Genomic DNA, 14,589 nt, shown 5'->3' with positions numbered 1-14,589 from the left:
AACAATTCAGTCCCTCAAAAAGAAAAAAGAAAAAAAGGAAAACAGTATAAGAAATGAAATGAATTGTGAGAATGGAAGGTGTAGATTTCTGGTTAGGTTAGCCTGGGATGCATAAATATTGGTTAGGTTAGGTTAAAGAGAGACAATAAGATCTAAAGAGATTCGTAAAACTGATCAGGAAGAAGCGAATTATGATAGTTGAGGTGAGGGAATTTCCTACATATGAAAGGTTGATTTAGTTTAGTTATTTAGGGTAAGTTCGTTTAAATTAGGCTGGGCTTAGTTATTTCAAGTTAAGGGAGCCCCCGGCCCTCAAAATACGTAATTTTCTGACACATGGTCGAAAATCAGCAAAATATTTTTAAAAAGTGGTTGTGATGGTGGCAACACTCAGACAAAGTTTTATCCTTATATCTCGTCTAAAACCGATGTTATAAATGTAACCAAATAAAAATATTGTGACCCGCGGCAACCTATGGTACGTAAAAATACTTTTGTAATGCTATATACACAAAAAATTACTTCAAAAAATTGTGGTTTGCAAAGCTATTTCGTCTCTTGGATATCTCTGGCAACTCCACTGAGAGAGGGAAGAGTCAGGGTCCCAGAGACCCAGGCAGAGAACATCAGTGCAAGCTAGACAGGTAAGAGGGGAGGTGTGTCACTAGTCCCCTCTGCTCGTCCCCAGTACTCCCTCCATTTGCTGTGTTTTTATACTTCGTATTTACTCTACACAGATGGGAGGCAAGGGAAAGCTCACGGACACAGTGATAAATAAACTAACAAAGTACTATGGAATTGCGGTGTGGAGACACATAAATGGGACCGTCAGTGACGTGAGGAAGGAAATATTGTCTTCGTTCTTTCACTGTACTTCCACTGATGCAGCTCCACGTCATCATTTGTGTCCTAAATCAGTGGAGAGTTGGTGCTTCTACGAAAGAGCTGTGGCCAGAAATGAACCAATACCAAGTCACACAACAATGAAGGTGAATACAAGAGACTAACAAGTGATAAATTGCTAAATGCGTGTTTGTTGGGTAAAACCCAAAATCCTAACGACCACGTGCATTCAAGAGTGTGGAGATAATGATCCAAGTATAAGAATGCAAATAAACAAATATTGGACTTTGCTTAAGCGCAGGCAATATTGGACTATAATGTGGGTTACGTGGAGGGACATTTGTGTGATGAACTGAAATTTCCTATGAGTAAAATAACAATGTCCTTACTACAAGACTGAGACAGGAGAAGAGAAAGGCTGCGACAGAAGGTGAAGAAGAGGAGGGAGGTGGAAGACAAGTCATCGTACAGCGCTGGGGACTTTTAAGTTGTTAAATGGCCGCCCACGGGAGCAGGAGATTTAAAAATGGCTCTCCTGTAAAGTTTGTTTTTTCTAGTTTTGATTGAGTGTATCTCGGCCATTTTTCTTTTTATTTGAAATATAGCTGTAAGGGCAAAAGTCTGTGGAACCAAAATATGAGAAATGTTTGAGTTCATTTTTTCGTTTAATATTTTTCCACCAAACTTTCAATTTTATGGAAATTATACTTTAAAAATTCATTGTCCTTATCATGGGAGGGATACCAAAAAAGTTTATGCACAAAAGTGTTACATAAGGCCACTCTTTTCATGGAGACTTAAGCAAAAGATTTTGGTAAGTTCGTTTCACTGATACACCATTTTGAACTGCATTAGAAATTTGCACATGATTCTTAGTTAACTATGGTATTATCGAAAGGATGGAAGTGATACTACATACAACAATACTTAATTAGAAATGGAAATGGTTTATAACTTTTCTGTGTCTGTAAACTAATTCGGTTGTACCAACCAAGAGTAACCATGGTGGGGTCTCCCTTAAATTTGGGTTAACTGTCAAGGTTAGGTTAAGCCGTGCTAGGTTCAGTTAGACTAGATCTGGTTAGATTAGCTTGTAAAGTCTATTGTTACGTTATACTAGGTAGGGAAAGCAAAGGTAAATCTAACACTACCTAAACAGAGTAATTCAGGTTAGATTATAATACATTAGGCTGGGTTAAGCGAAGTTAGGTCAGGATAGGTTATATTAGGTTGGGCTGGGCTGGTATAAGTTAAGCTGGGATACGATAGAACAGGTTAAAGATACAACAGACTGCAATTACTACGCAAAGCAGCAAAATTATACCTTGAATTTTTTACCTGAAGAAGAAAATGAGGAGAGCTGAGGTCAAATTAAGTCCCTGTTTATCTACTTAAGGTTCTTAGGTTAGGTAAGTTGGGTTGGGCTGGGTTAGACTGGGTGAGGTTAGGTTGGACTGGGTTAGGTTGGATTGGGTTGGGTTGGATTGGGTTAGGTTGGGTTGGGCTGAGTTAGGTTGGGTTAGGTTAGGTTGGGTTAGGTTAGGTTGTTAGGTTGGGTTGGGTTGGGTTGCGTTGGGTTAGGCAAGGTTATGTTGTGTGGTAGTAACTTTGATTAGGTCAGGGAAAGCCAAATTAGACTTACATTATATCTTCCTGAAACGGCTGAAGAAAGAAGTAAACAATGACAGCTGAGGTCAGAGCAGGTTTCTGTTTATCGAAAGTTAGGTTATGTTAGGTTGACTCAGATTAAACTAGACTGAGTTAGGTTAGGTTAGAGACTACAATCTTCACTTAAAAATTCAAGGTGATGAAATTTGACCCAGAACTTCCTTAAACGGGTGAGGATTGAATTATGAGATGAGGTCAGCGAATTTACCTTTTAATCGAACGTTAGGTTAGGTTGGGTTAGGTCAGGTTAGAACAGGATAAGTTAGACAAAGGATTACGCTTAAGACTTCTAGGCGATGAAATTAGACCTAGAACTTTTCATAATAGGTGAGGAAAGAAGTGTTATGAGACTTGATTCAGTATTAATCCAAAGTTAGGAAAGGGTAGGGTAGATTAAGTTAGGCTAAGCTAGGTTAAGTTAGGTCAAATTGGGGTCACGTATGTTAGGTAAAGGTGCAGGAAAAAGCCAAATTTGATCTACAACTTCCCAAAAAGGTCGAGGAAAGGTGTGAATTATGAGAGCTGTCAGAGAAATTTCTTGGTATACGAGCATTACGATTAGGTTGGGTTGGGTTAGGCTAGATTAAATTTGGTTGGGTTGGGTTAGCCTAGGTTAGATTAGGTTGGGTAAGGGTGGTTTAGATTAGGCTGAGTTGGGTTAGGCGAGATTAGATATGGTTGTACTGCTTTATATTAGGATGGGAGATCAAAACTAGTCCCAGAATTTCCTCAAAACGGCTGAGGAAAGAAGTGAATTATGAGAGTTGAGGTCAGAGCAGTTCCGTATTTATCTAAGGGTGGCCGCGTTGCGCATGCGTGGCTGGCCCCGTTCTATTGATCCCACTCCGGCCTGCAGCTGCGTCGCCGTGGATCCGCCAGCCTGCCTCCCTCCCTCCATCCAGTTGCAGCCACACCGGTTTTCTTCCTCCTCTCGCTTTTTCACGCCTTTGGGGAGCTTTTTTTCCTGTCCTTTTCATGCTGCTGTTCGCCCCCCTTCTCACAGTTTTCTGGTCATAAGCGCGATTTCTTCCTCTTGTACCTCACGCCATCTCCTTGCAGCCATTTCTTCCTCTTTTCCCTTTTCCACGATGTTCTGGGGGCTTTTTTTCCTGTCCCTTTCATGCTGGTTTTGCTGGTTGTTTTCTGGTCACGAGCGCATTTTCCTGGGTTTATGTTTCGTTTCCCTCTTCTATGTTTTTCTTCCTAGTCTCGTCTTTTCACGATGCTTAGCTACTCTTCTTGTCCTCTTTCAGGCTGTTTTTGTGTTTTTTCTCGTCTTTTTCATGCTGTTTGGGTCTTTTTCGCCGTTAATTCCGTTTTGGCATTTTCTAATCAATTTTTAGACTTTGGGGGGTTTCTCTGGTTCTTCTTACGCTGTTATTGACATTTTTCTCGCTCTTTTTAACGTTATTTGGCCATTTCTCGTCCCTTTTCATGTTTTTTTTGGTCATTTCTCGTCCTTGTTCATGTGATTTTGGTCTTTTTCTTTTCACGCAAGTTTGATACTTTTTCGCCCTTTTTCTGCTCTTTCTAGTTATTTTCTGGCCTTTCGCGCCATTTTTGCCTCGTACACTTTTCCCGCCTCTTTATTCCCACTCTCGCTTTTTCACGCTATTTTCATCCTTTTCTCGCGTTATCTCGTTCTTTCGCGTTATTTCTCACTTGTACCGAGTTACCTTATTCTGTTCTTTCCCGATTTTGCTTTTTTCCCGACTGTTCTGGACTTTACTCGTATCTTTTGCTATTCATTGGTCTTGCTGGGTCTTTATCACATATATTGTTGCCTCTTCTCTTCTTTCCCCTCTCTTTTTAATCCTATGTTTCCCTACTCCCGCTTCTCCTCCGCCGCTTTGGTCTTTTACTGGTGTAATTTTTCACGTTTCCTCTCTCTTTCAGGTCTTCTCTTGGTGTTTCCATTCTTTCCTGCCTCTAGTAGCTATTTCCTCGCCTTTTTCAAGCTGTTTTGTGGATATTTTCGACTCTTTTATGTTTATTTTTACTTTTCCTTCTGTTTTGTGTCCTCTTTTGCCCATTCTCACGTTTTTCGTTCATTTCCCCTCCCTTTCTTGTACTTTTTCTTCCTACTCTTGCGGCTTCGTCCTTCTTTTCACAATTTCTCTGCTACTTGTAAGATCTTTCCAACATTTCCTGCCCTTTCACCTCTGTCTCGCTTTTTTAAATCCTTCTTTCTCTCGATTTCCCCCGTTTCACCCACCCTCTCGTCCCTTTTCTCGCTGCTTTCCACTCATCTCCGTTTTTCCTCCTGTGTCTCGCATTTTCCCGCCTTTTCACGTTTCTTTCGTCTCGTCGCTCGTTTTCCTTTAATCGCGTTTTCTGCGCTTTTGTACTTTTTCCCGCCTTCTCTTGCTTCTTCCCGCATTTTCTCGCTCTGTCACGCTTCTTCTCGCTTACTCACACCTTTTCACGCATCCTCCCACTCTCTTTCCCCCCCACATTTTCTTCCTTTCTCTCGCCTTTTCACGCATCCTCCCTTTTTTTTTTTTTTTTTTTTTTCCCGCACTCTCGTCTTTTTTGCCCACATTTTCTTCCTTTCGCCTTTTCCCGCGCTCCCTGGCTTTCTCTCGCTTTTTCACGCTCCCTCCCGCTCTTTCTCGCCCGCCGCCGTCCTGATGCGGTGTTGACAGTTTGATTTCCTCCGTATGGAATTTCGGGGTTATGTAGGTCAGATCGGGCGGTTACTTTCCGTGATTTAGCTTGGCATGTATGACCCACTGAGCCCGGGAACGTTTTTATTTTCTCTCTTTTCTATCCTTTATTATCTTTCTTTTTTCGTGACATCACCAGACGATTTTATTCAGCTTAGGATTGACCTATTTTTTTATGTATTTTATTTTTTTCTTCTTCCGAAGGGGTTAAAGCCTTAATATTCCCCGTCAGTACGAAAAAATTTGATGCTGGAGGGACCCCTTCATGTAGTGGCACCGATATAACCAGGCGACTCCACTGCCTGGTTACACAAACATATCTCCACTACGACCCTACTTCCCGAAAGGATGATGGTGACTGTATGAGAAGGGTAACTTACGACTACAGACAACTGGGTGTGCGTTCCGAGTGATTATGGAGCCACAACACAAACAGCACCAACAACAACAATAGCATCAACAACAGCAGCAGAAACAAGACCAATTAGGAAATTCTTCATCTTCTTCCTTCTTCTTCTTCTTCTTCCTCCTCCTCCTCATCATCATCATCATCATCTTCTTCTTCTTCTTCCTCCTCCTCCTCCTCATCATCATCATCATCATCATCATCTTCTTCTTCTTCTTCCTCCTCCTCCTCTTCTTCATCATTATTATCAACTTCTTTTCATTCCATTTACGCAGGATCTCTAGCGACGAAAAGGATCAGTCGTTGTGAAGGGGTTAGGGAAGGCTGTATCTACCCCCCCCCCCCAGTTCCAAAAGGCTCTCCAAATCAAATCATCAGGAGAGCAAGAAAAAAATTATAAAAAGTGGTTGTGCTTTCATGGGTATGTTGGCTTTCTTTTTTTCTTTTTTAGACCTATAGCCTCTCTTTCTGTATGATTTTCCTCTAAAGTCACTTACAATACATCCTTGTGCGTTGGGATGTATTGTAAGTGACTTTAGAGGCCACTTATGACATGTTTTTTAGCGATTTATTTTGCACATCACATCTCAGTATCGCGTTACTGATCTCCCCAGTTTGAATTAAGTTGGCTGGTGGTAGGTATTTCATCATTCAGTTCTTTTGCACCATCAGGAACGTCGAGACTGGGGGCTAGGCTACTCATTCTCGACATTCAGTGAGAGGATGACCAGCCTCACCCTTCCCTGAGTGGCATTTTGAGCAACAGACTTCATCCATCCCCCACGCGCCACACACAACTGGAGCGCCCCAATTAAATCCACCAGGTATCATTTGGATTCATACTTACCAAACTACGTAGTAAATGGCTTCCTGGGTTATACTAAATTCTTTGCCTTGTTACTCAGTGTAGAGTCACCTGAAGGCAGTACTACATCAAGTGAGTGGATGAGGGGCGCCTGAACCTAAAACACTTGGAGTAGTAAGAATATAATTTAATGAACGTCTGTGTAGTGAAAGTCTGGACGCTGTACAATCCAAATTTTAGCGTCCATAGGTAACTAGATTGTGATACCCAGAGTCTTAAAACCCCTTTGCCCTGGAGAAGCTCTGACCTCCGCCATGACAAGTTGCTCCATCGCTGCTGAGAATTAGAGACCAAGGTATGAAAGAATCTGTCATTGTGGTTTGAAGGGGAAGACGGTACCTCACAGGGTGGACTGACACTTACGGATGATGATGATGAGGATGAGGATGAGGATGATGAGCGAAGTAGGGAGTGGGTGCGGATACACAGTGGTCTGGGCTGGTGAACTCGTGGGTGTCTGCGTTAAAGGGAACGTATGGCGTGAGAGGGAAGTGTGTTGTGACGAGTAGTGGCGGGAAAGCAGTAAAGTGGGTCAGATGGTACACTCTCTCTCTCTCTCTCTCTCTCTCTCTTCCACACCCTTTTATTCCTCAATAAAACTCATATCTTCCCTATCCATCCATTCCTCCTCCCCCCTCTCTTCTCCTCCATCTTTTCACTCCTCATTCCTCCTCCCCTCTATGCCGTCCCCAGTCTCTCTCCTCTGTCTCTCCCTCTTTCAATCATTCACTCCTCCCTAAATCTCTCCCTCTTTGTCTCCATCCCTCCATACTAACTCCATCCACACTTCCCTACCTCTTCTCTCATCCTCCACGTCCACTCCATTCCTTCCCCCTCCCGCTCTCTACCCTTTCCTTCTCCATTCCACCTTTCATGTTCCCTCCCCTCCCTCACCCCACCACTTTCCCTCTCTCTCTCTCTCTCTCTCTCTCTCTCTCTCTCCCACTGGCACCTTCAATTACCAAGTCTAGAGCAGTTTTATTACGTCAAATGAAGACACAGATGCTTTAAAATAAGAGATTGTCCATGTTCAGAATTACTAACCAAGTATGCACAGAGAATTTGTTTTAATATATATGATTGTTAATGAAAAAAAATCTCATTCATATTTACAGATCTCTAAAATGTTACTGGGATAGCGATTTTAAGAGTTATAATCTTGTTTACGAGAGAGAGAGAGAGAGAGAGAGAGAGAGAGAGGTGGACTAAAAGTAGGTGTAGTCCAGTGCTCAGATGCTTGTCAGCCCACCTGTAAAATCCCACAGGTGAGGTAGGCAGGTCCTCCCCCCTCACGTCACACCCAGGGGGCTTACACCTTCACACCACCAACACCTCCCCTTCCCCTCCCTAATCTCTCCATCCCCGCCCCCCACCCACCACCGAAACTCCCCCCCCCCTCCACATACCCCCTCCCAGCTCTTTTTTTTTTTTTTTAGGTCATCACACTATGGAGGAATCGTAGTGTCTGTGTTCAGTTTATTTGTTTCTCTCTCTCTCTCTCTCTCTCTCTCTCTCTCTCTCTCTCTCTCTCTCTCTCTCTCTCCCAGGCTCCGCTCTATTTACTCTACTGTCCAAGTATTGCCTCCAGTCTCTGTACCCTGATTGGCATTTACAAACTTTCTTCAGCTTAAGCTGTATATAAGTCTGCTTGTGTATATCTTTGACTTCACTATACCCGCCGCCATGTAACTTGTCTTCTATGCCCCGCCCCTCCTCCCCATCGCCCGGAGAGAGGGTAAGGAGGGGCGGGGCCATGACGTCATGAGGGGGGCGGGGCTTAAGAGACTAGGTGCCCAACGGAGAGAATAATACAGCCACCGCCCACTTCACAATGAAAGTCGAGTCAATTGAACGTGAAAAATTATTATTATTATTATTATTATTATTTGCCCCAGGTTCATCTAAAATGTGAACCCAGTGGACTTCCCACTTAATTCATCTTCTGCGGTTCACGATCCTCCTTTCGGTGGATATGGAAGTAGCTGAAGGACGTTTGTATACCCAGGCAGTTGAGTTACCTGGTTATATCGGTGCCACTACATGACGGCGTCCCTCTCTTCAGCACCAGTGTGAAAAAATACGGAACAGTAATCGATTTATGATAAAAATAATTTGTTATGATGACTTTTTGGGCAGGAAAGGAGGTGTGGATGATGATGATAATGAAAACCTGCTCAGCCTTGTGCCAGGGAATCCATAAACCGTGGGGGATGTTTCCGGGTTCAGTTCATATCAGTTGAGGTTCAGAAAGTGTTGCCTGTTCATCCGCCTTTCCCCAGACTTCAATTTTTCATCATCATCATCTTATTCTTCTTCGTCTTCTTCTACGTCTTCACAATCTTCTATTATTATTTCGTTGTGCTTAAAATCGTAGTATTGTGCTCATTTTGCTCTGCTTCTTCCTCTCTTCTGTGTTTCTCTTCGTCCTCATCCCTCGTTCACACCTAGCCAATGACCTTCTTCCTTAAGTGTGACGTCACGGGATGCAATAAGTCTGCCAGATGCTTGCCACCAAACAGTGTAACTTTCCTACTTCTTTTCTCCTAACATACACCCACTAAGGAAGGCAATACACCAGAAGATTTAATACCAGTGGATAGATTAAAATGTCGTCCTTATAGGTAGATAAATAGATGGATAGACAGATAGATAAATAAGGAGAAGATAAGCATACACAAGTACTAGACGGCACTGCGTAGGTTAGTAACATCACCATCACCATCATCGTTCGTTTTCATCATAACCGACACCACCACCAGAGAGAGAGAGAGGGAGAGAGGTGGACATACTGCTTCGTTATCAGACTGTGTGACCGCAGTGGCAGTCCAATTTTGTACCTGTCTTCGCGGGAATTCGCCAGTCCGTCACGAGCATGCTGCGATTTGGCAAGATTTTGGCGACGGGAAGGCGATTTTTGCGGTGTGTGTGTGTGTGTGTGTGTGTGTGTGTGTGTGTGTGTGTGTGTGTGTGTGTGTGTGTGTGTGTGTGTGTGTGTGTGTGTGTGTGTGTGTGTGTGTGTGTGTTGATGGGTGGTCGTAAAGTGATGCTTATTTGAGGCTGGGTTAAGTTTAGTTTGGTTGGATGATGATGATGATGATGATGATGATGATGGTGGTGGTGGTGGTGGTGGTGGTGGTGGTGGTGGTGGTGGTGGCGGCGGCGGCGGCGGCGGCGGTGGCGGTGGTGATGATGATGATGATGATGATGATGGGGTTGGATCATGATAAATTTGATTAGGTTTGGTTGGGCTGGGTCAGATTTTTTTTTTTTTTTAAATACCAGAACAGAGGAAGGGAAAACAAATGAATAAAAAATATAATCCTACACCAGATTACTGGTGTCCTCTGTTCATAAAATATCTGTAACAGTTAGACTTGAACAGCTGTGGGTTACTATTTGGAGAGAAACAACTCTGGGGAAGCGAGTTCCAGAGAGATGCAGTTCGGGGAATGAAAAAATTCTGATAGGCAGAAGTTCTGCAATATGGCTGAGTGACATTCCAGTCATGAGCGCTACCAGATGCCCGTGTAGCACGAGGGAAGGCATGGAAAGGTGGCACCATGGACGCAACTTCGTTTGAGCATTTGCCTAAAAAATATCTGTAAAATAATGCAAGGGAGGCAACAGTCCTTCTTACTTGCAGGGGAGGTAGTTTATTTGTAATGGCAGGGTTGTTAATGATTCTAACAGCTTTGTTCTGAATTTTGTCTAGTTGTTTTAATGCAACCTCTCCACAACCACTCCACAAGGGTGCGCTGAGAGCGCACATGACTCTTATAAATTATAGCTAACTGCTCATCAGCGAAGAAGTTACGGACTCTGTACAATAATCCAAGTTTCTCTGAGGCGGTTTTAGCAAGTGATCTCACATGAGAGGTCCAGCTGCGGGCACTGTTAAGTGAGATGCCAAGAATTTCAATAGTTTTGGAGATGGGAATATTAGTAGCACTGAAGGTAATGTACGAATCCGGCAATATCTGTCCATTAATAAACTGTATATATTTAGTTTTACTAGCATTAAAAGAGACAAGGTTGTTTTGTCCCCATTCACTGATCATAGATGGGTCTTGATTTATGGAGATGGCTATACTGAGTTGAGAGGTAGAGATATTAGACTTTGTAAATGGGTGTCTGAGTGTGAATGAAATATGTAGTGTTGAGTCATCTGCTTGTTAGTGAATGGGACTGTGGGTGACAGATAAGAGATCATTAATATGAACCAGGAATAGGGTTGGTGCCAGAACCGATCCCTGCGGCAAGCCAGCGTTAACTGAGTGGAAATTGGAATATACATCATCTAGTTTTACTCTTATTTTCCTGTCACTAAGACATGAAGAAATCAAAGGAACAAAAGACGTTAGTCCATAGCAAGGGAGTTTGGACAACAGGGAACGGTGTCATACTCTGTCGAAAGCTTTAGAAATATCAAGAGCTACTGCATGAGTTTCTCCATGTACATCAATTGATTGATGGATGGTATGAGTTAGGAGATTGAGTGTCAATGGTGGATCTTTCGTGGCGAAAACCATATTGTCTAACATTAATTAAGTTGTTGGATTCAAGATGTTTAACAATGTACTTATTAATTAAAGCTTCAAATACCTTACCAAGAGAAGATGTGACAGCTATTGGTCTGTAATCAGAGGGGTCAGACGAACTTCCTTTCTTCGGAATTGGGTGAATATTGGCTTCTTTCCATGAATTTGGGAATAAAGAAGTACGTATGCATAGTCTGAATAATTTAGCTTGAACAGAGGCAAGTTCAGGAGAACACTTTTTCAAAACAATTGGCGGAATTCCATCTGGGCCTGGAGCTTTGTTGGTTGATAAATTGTCTAGGATGGATTTTACGTATCTTGTCTGTATTTTAAGTGGGGCAATTTCGGAAGCGTCAAGTTTCAGTACTGGGACATTCTGGCTGGTATCGTCTATGGTCGAGTTTCTGGCAAATGTACTGGCAAAGATATCTGCTTTCTCATGCGGGTCATTTGTAATGTTGCCATCTGAAGATTTTAGTGGGGGAATGGAAGATGACTTGTTAAAGTTATTATTGAAAGAATTAAGAGTTGACCAGAATATTCTATTGTCATTAGGGTTGTTATGTAGTTTTGATGCTTGGTTTTGAAGAAAGTTTGATTTAGATAGATTTAATACAGCTTTTGCATGATTTCTAGCAATTTTATATTGGGAGAATGATTCAAATGTTTTTGATTTTAAGTAAGAGTTATATGCTAATGACTTTTAGGCTGTTGCTCTGGCACAGTTGCCATCAAACCATTTTGGAGAGTTCGATCTTTTAGTGAACTGTTGACTTGGTATGAATATATCCATACCAGCTAGTATTAAGTCGCAAATGTGGGACTGGGTAGAATTGGGATCGCTAGAGAAGAAAGACTTCCATGGAATGTCAGCAAGATAGATGATGATGTAGGTTGAACTGAATTGGCTGTGTTAGGTCAGGATCGATTCCATCTGGTAAGGTAAGGCTGGATTTTGGTAGGGTTGGATTGGGTTGGGTTGGGTTGGATTGGGATAGGTCAGGTAACAATGGAACAATGTTCATTTCACCACCCTTACCCATGACCACCCTCTCTAGTTCCCCATCCTCTCTCTTCCCCCTAGCCATTCCTTCCCTCTCCCCAAACTCTTTTTACACTTCACCCCATCCCTACCCACTCCTTACTCTTTTTCATGCCTCCCGTTTCCGCTGATAACCGAGGAGGGTCCAAGTCGGGCAGAAACTGTTGTATCATCTCACTAAAGCAGTTTTTTCCATCGCTTGTTCTAGTTCTTTGCAGACACAAAATAGGAGTATTTTGTAATATCACCTACTCTGAGCAAGGAGTGGCGGGAGGTGGCGACCATCATTCACTCACTTGATGAAACGCTGTACATTTTCATTCACCTTCATCACTATTTTTCGCTATATTCCTCCTCATTTCGTATTTCACCCATCCATCCAATCACTTTTTCTCACTCCTCTTTCCACTTCAGGTGGATCTACACTATTCGAGTGTCTACTGCTTTCCTGTAATTAGGGTACCGTTCATAACGCTGGGTGGTAACTATATACTCAAATGATAATGATGTGGACCTACTATGGTGCCCCTGTTGACGCGGTGGTGAGACGCAAATGTGGGGTCCATCCGGGAACCATACGTCCCCGCTCGTCGCCACAGCTCACTGTGGCAGGGCGCTGTGTGCCACAACAGATATTCATTCACCGCACGGGACGGCCGAACTGGAGCGGTTGCTTGTCTGTGGTTGATGAGTCTGCTCAACCAGACAGACGGGGATTAATTAAAAACCCTAGCCTATGTATTTCCCCACTTTACATTTAATACTAAAATATACATTTTGTTATGGCTACCACCAGGCGAATTATTAAACTCTGGAGAGACATCTTGAACTCGAGAAGATCATTACAGCCCTCATTAACCCTTTCACTACTACAGCTGCTCAAAATCCGCTAGTGGTAGCAAGAGTAAGAAATATATCATCGAATAGAAAGTGTTAACTACTTCACTATGATGCCATCTTTGTTCAGCTTAATCTTGCCACCACTAGACGGTTTATTAAGCTTAGGAGGACCAACAAGTAATTAGGGGGTTAATGAAGCTGTCTCTAACCCAAAAGGTGGAAAATTCTCACAAAAGATCAATAAAATCGTCTGTAAGTACCAAACAAAAGAAGAAGAATGAGGAGGAGGAGGAGGAGGAGAGGAAGACGAACAAAAAACAGAAGATAAGGATGATGATGATGATGATGATGGTGAAGATTATAATACTGATGATGTAGAAGAAGATGATGATGATGATGATGACGAAAGACTACAAAGATCTCAAGCTGAAGATATTAGAGCAAGTGAGACAAGACGATTGAACCCTCTGTCTTCAAGGTTTTCTCTTCATCTTAAGGCAATTGTCGTAAAGTAGCGGGAAGAAAGCGTAAAAGATGAACTCGGGGTGACGGGGTTAGGAGTGCCTGCAGGAGACAAAGTTACCGTCTCGATAAAATCCCTGGCTGGCATCTCCTCCGTCTCTCTCTCTCTCTCTCTCTCTCTCTCTCTCTCTCTCTCTCTCTCTCTCTCTCTCTCCTTGTGTGTGTGTGTGTGTGTGTGTGTGTTAACTCTATAGGACACACGGAAGGGTTTGTGTCAATGTCTGCAAAAAAAAGGACACTCTCTCTCTCCCTCTCTCTCTCTCCCCCTCTCTCTCTCTCTCTCCCTCTCTCTCTCTCTCTCTCTCTCTCTCTCTCTCTCTCTCTCTCTCTCTCTCTCAGAAGAATAAATATGTAAGAGAGACAAAGGAGAGGATGTGAAGAAGTGATATGAGATTCTGGGGAAGTGCTCTCTCTCTCTCTCTCTCTCTCTCTCTCTCTCTCTCTCTCTCTCTCTCTCTCTCAGCTGCATACAATCGCCTGGCGTTTAGGTGAAATAAATTACTAGACTTGTTCCTACCATGAGAGGGGTAAGGAATTTTTTCACCACAAACAGATCGCCCTTTTGCTCTTTATGTGGGGGTAAAGAGGGTGGGGAGGAGGAAGGGATGGAATGGGAGAAGAGAGAGGGTGGGGAGGAGGAAGGGACGGAATGGGAGAAGAGAGAGGGTGGGGAGGTAGAGAGGGTGAGGAGGAGGAAGGGATGGAATGGGAGAGGAGAGTGGGTGGGGAGGTAGAGAGGGTGGGGAGGAGGAAGGGATGGAATGAGAGAGGAGAGAGGGTGGGGGAGGTAGGGAGGGTGGGGAGGAGGAAGGGATGGAATGGGAGAGGAGAGAGGGTGGGGGAGGCTGAGAGGGTGAGGAGGAGGAAGGGATGGAATGGGAGAGGAGAGAGGGTGGGGGAGGTAGCGAGGGTTGGGAGGAGGAAGGGATGGAATGGGAGAGGAGAGAGGGTGGGGGAGGCTGAGAGGGTGAGGAGGGGGAAGGGATGGAATGGGAGAGGAGAGAGGGTGGGGAGGAGGAAGGGATGGAATGGGAGAGGAGAGAGGGTGGGGAGGTAGCGAGGGTGGGGAGGAAGAAGGGATGGAATGGGAGAAGAGAGAGGGTGGGGAGGAGGAAGGGATGGAATGGGAGAGGAGAGAGGGTGGGGAGGTAGAGAGGGTGGGGAGGAGGAAGGGATGGAATGGGAGAGGAGAGAGGGTG

This window comes from Coenobita brevimanus, chromosome 116, assembly GCF_032717465.1.
Source record: "Coenobita brevimanus isolate Jiangsu-jjx chromosome 116, ASM3271746v2, whole genome shotgun sequence".
NCBI lineage: Eukaryota > Metazoa > Arthropoda > Malacostraca > Decapoda > Coenobitidae > Coenobita > Coenobita brevimanus.
This window is presented reverse-complemented; position numbering follows the sequence as displayed.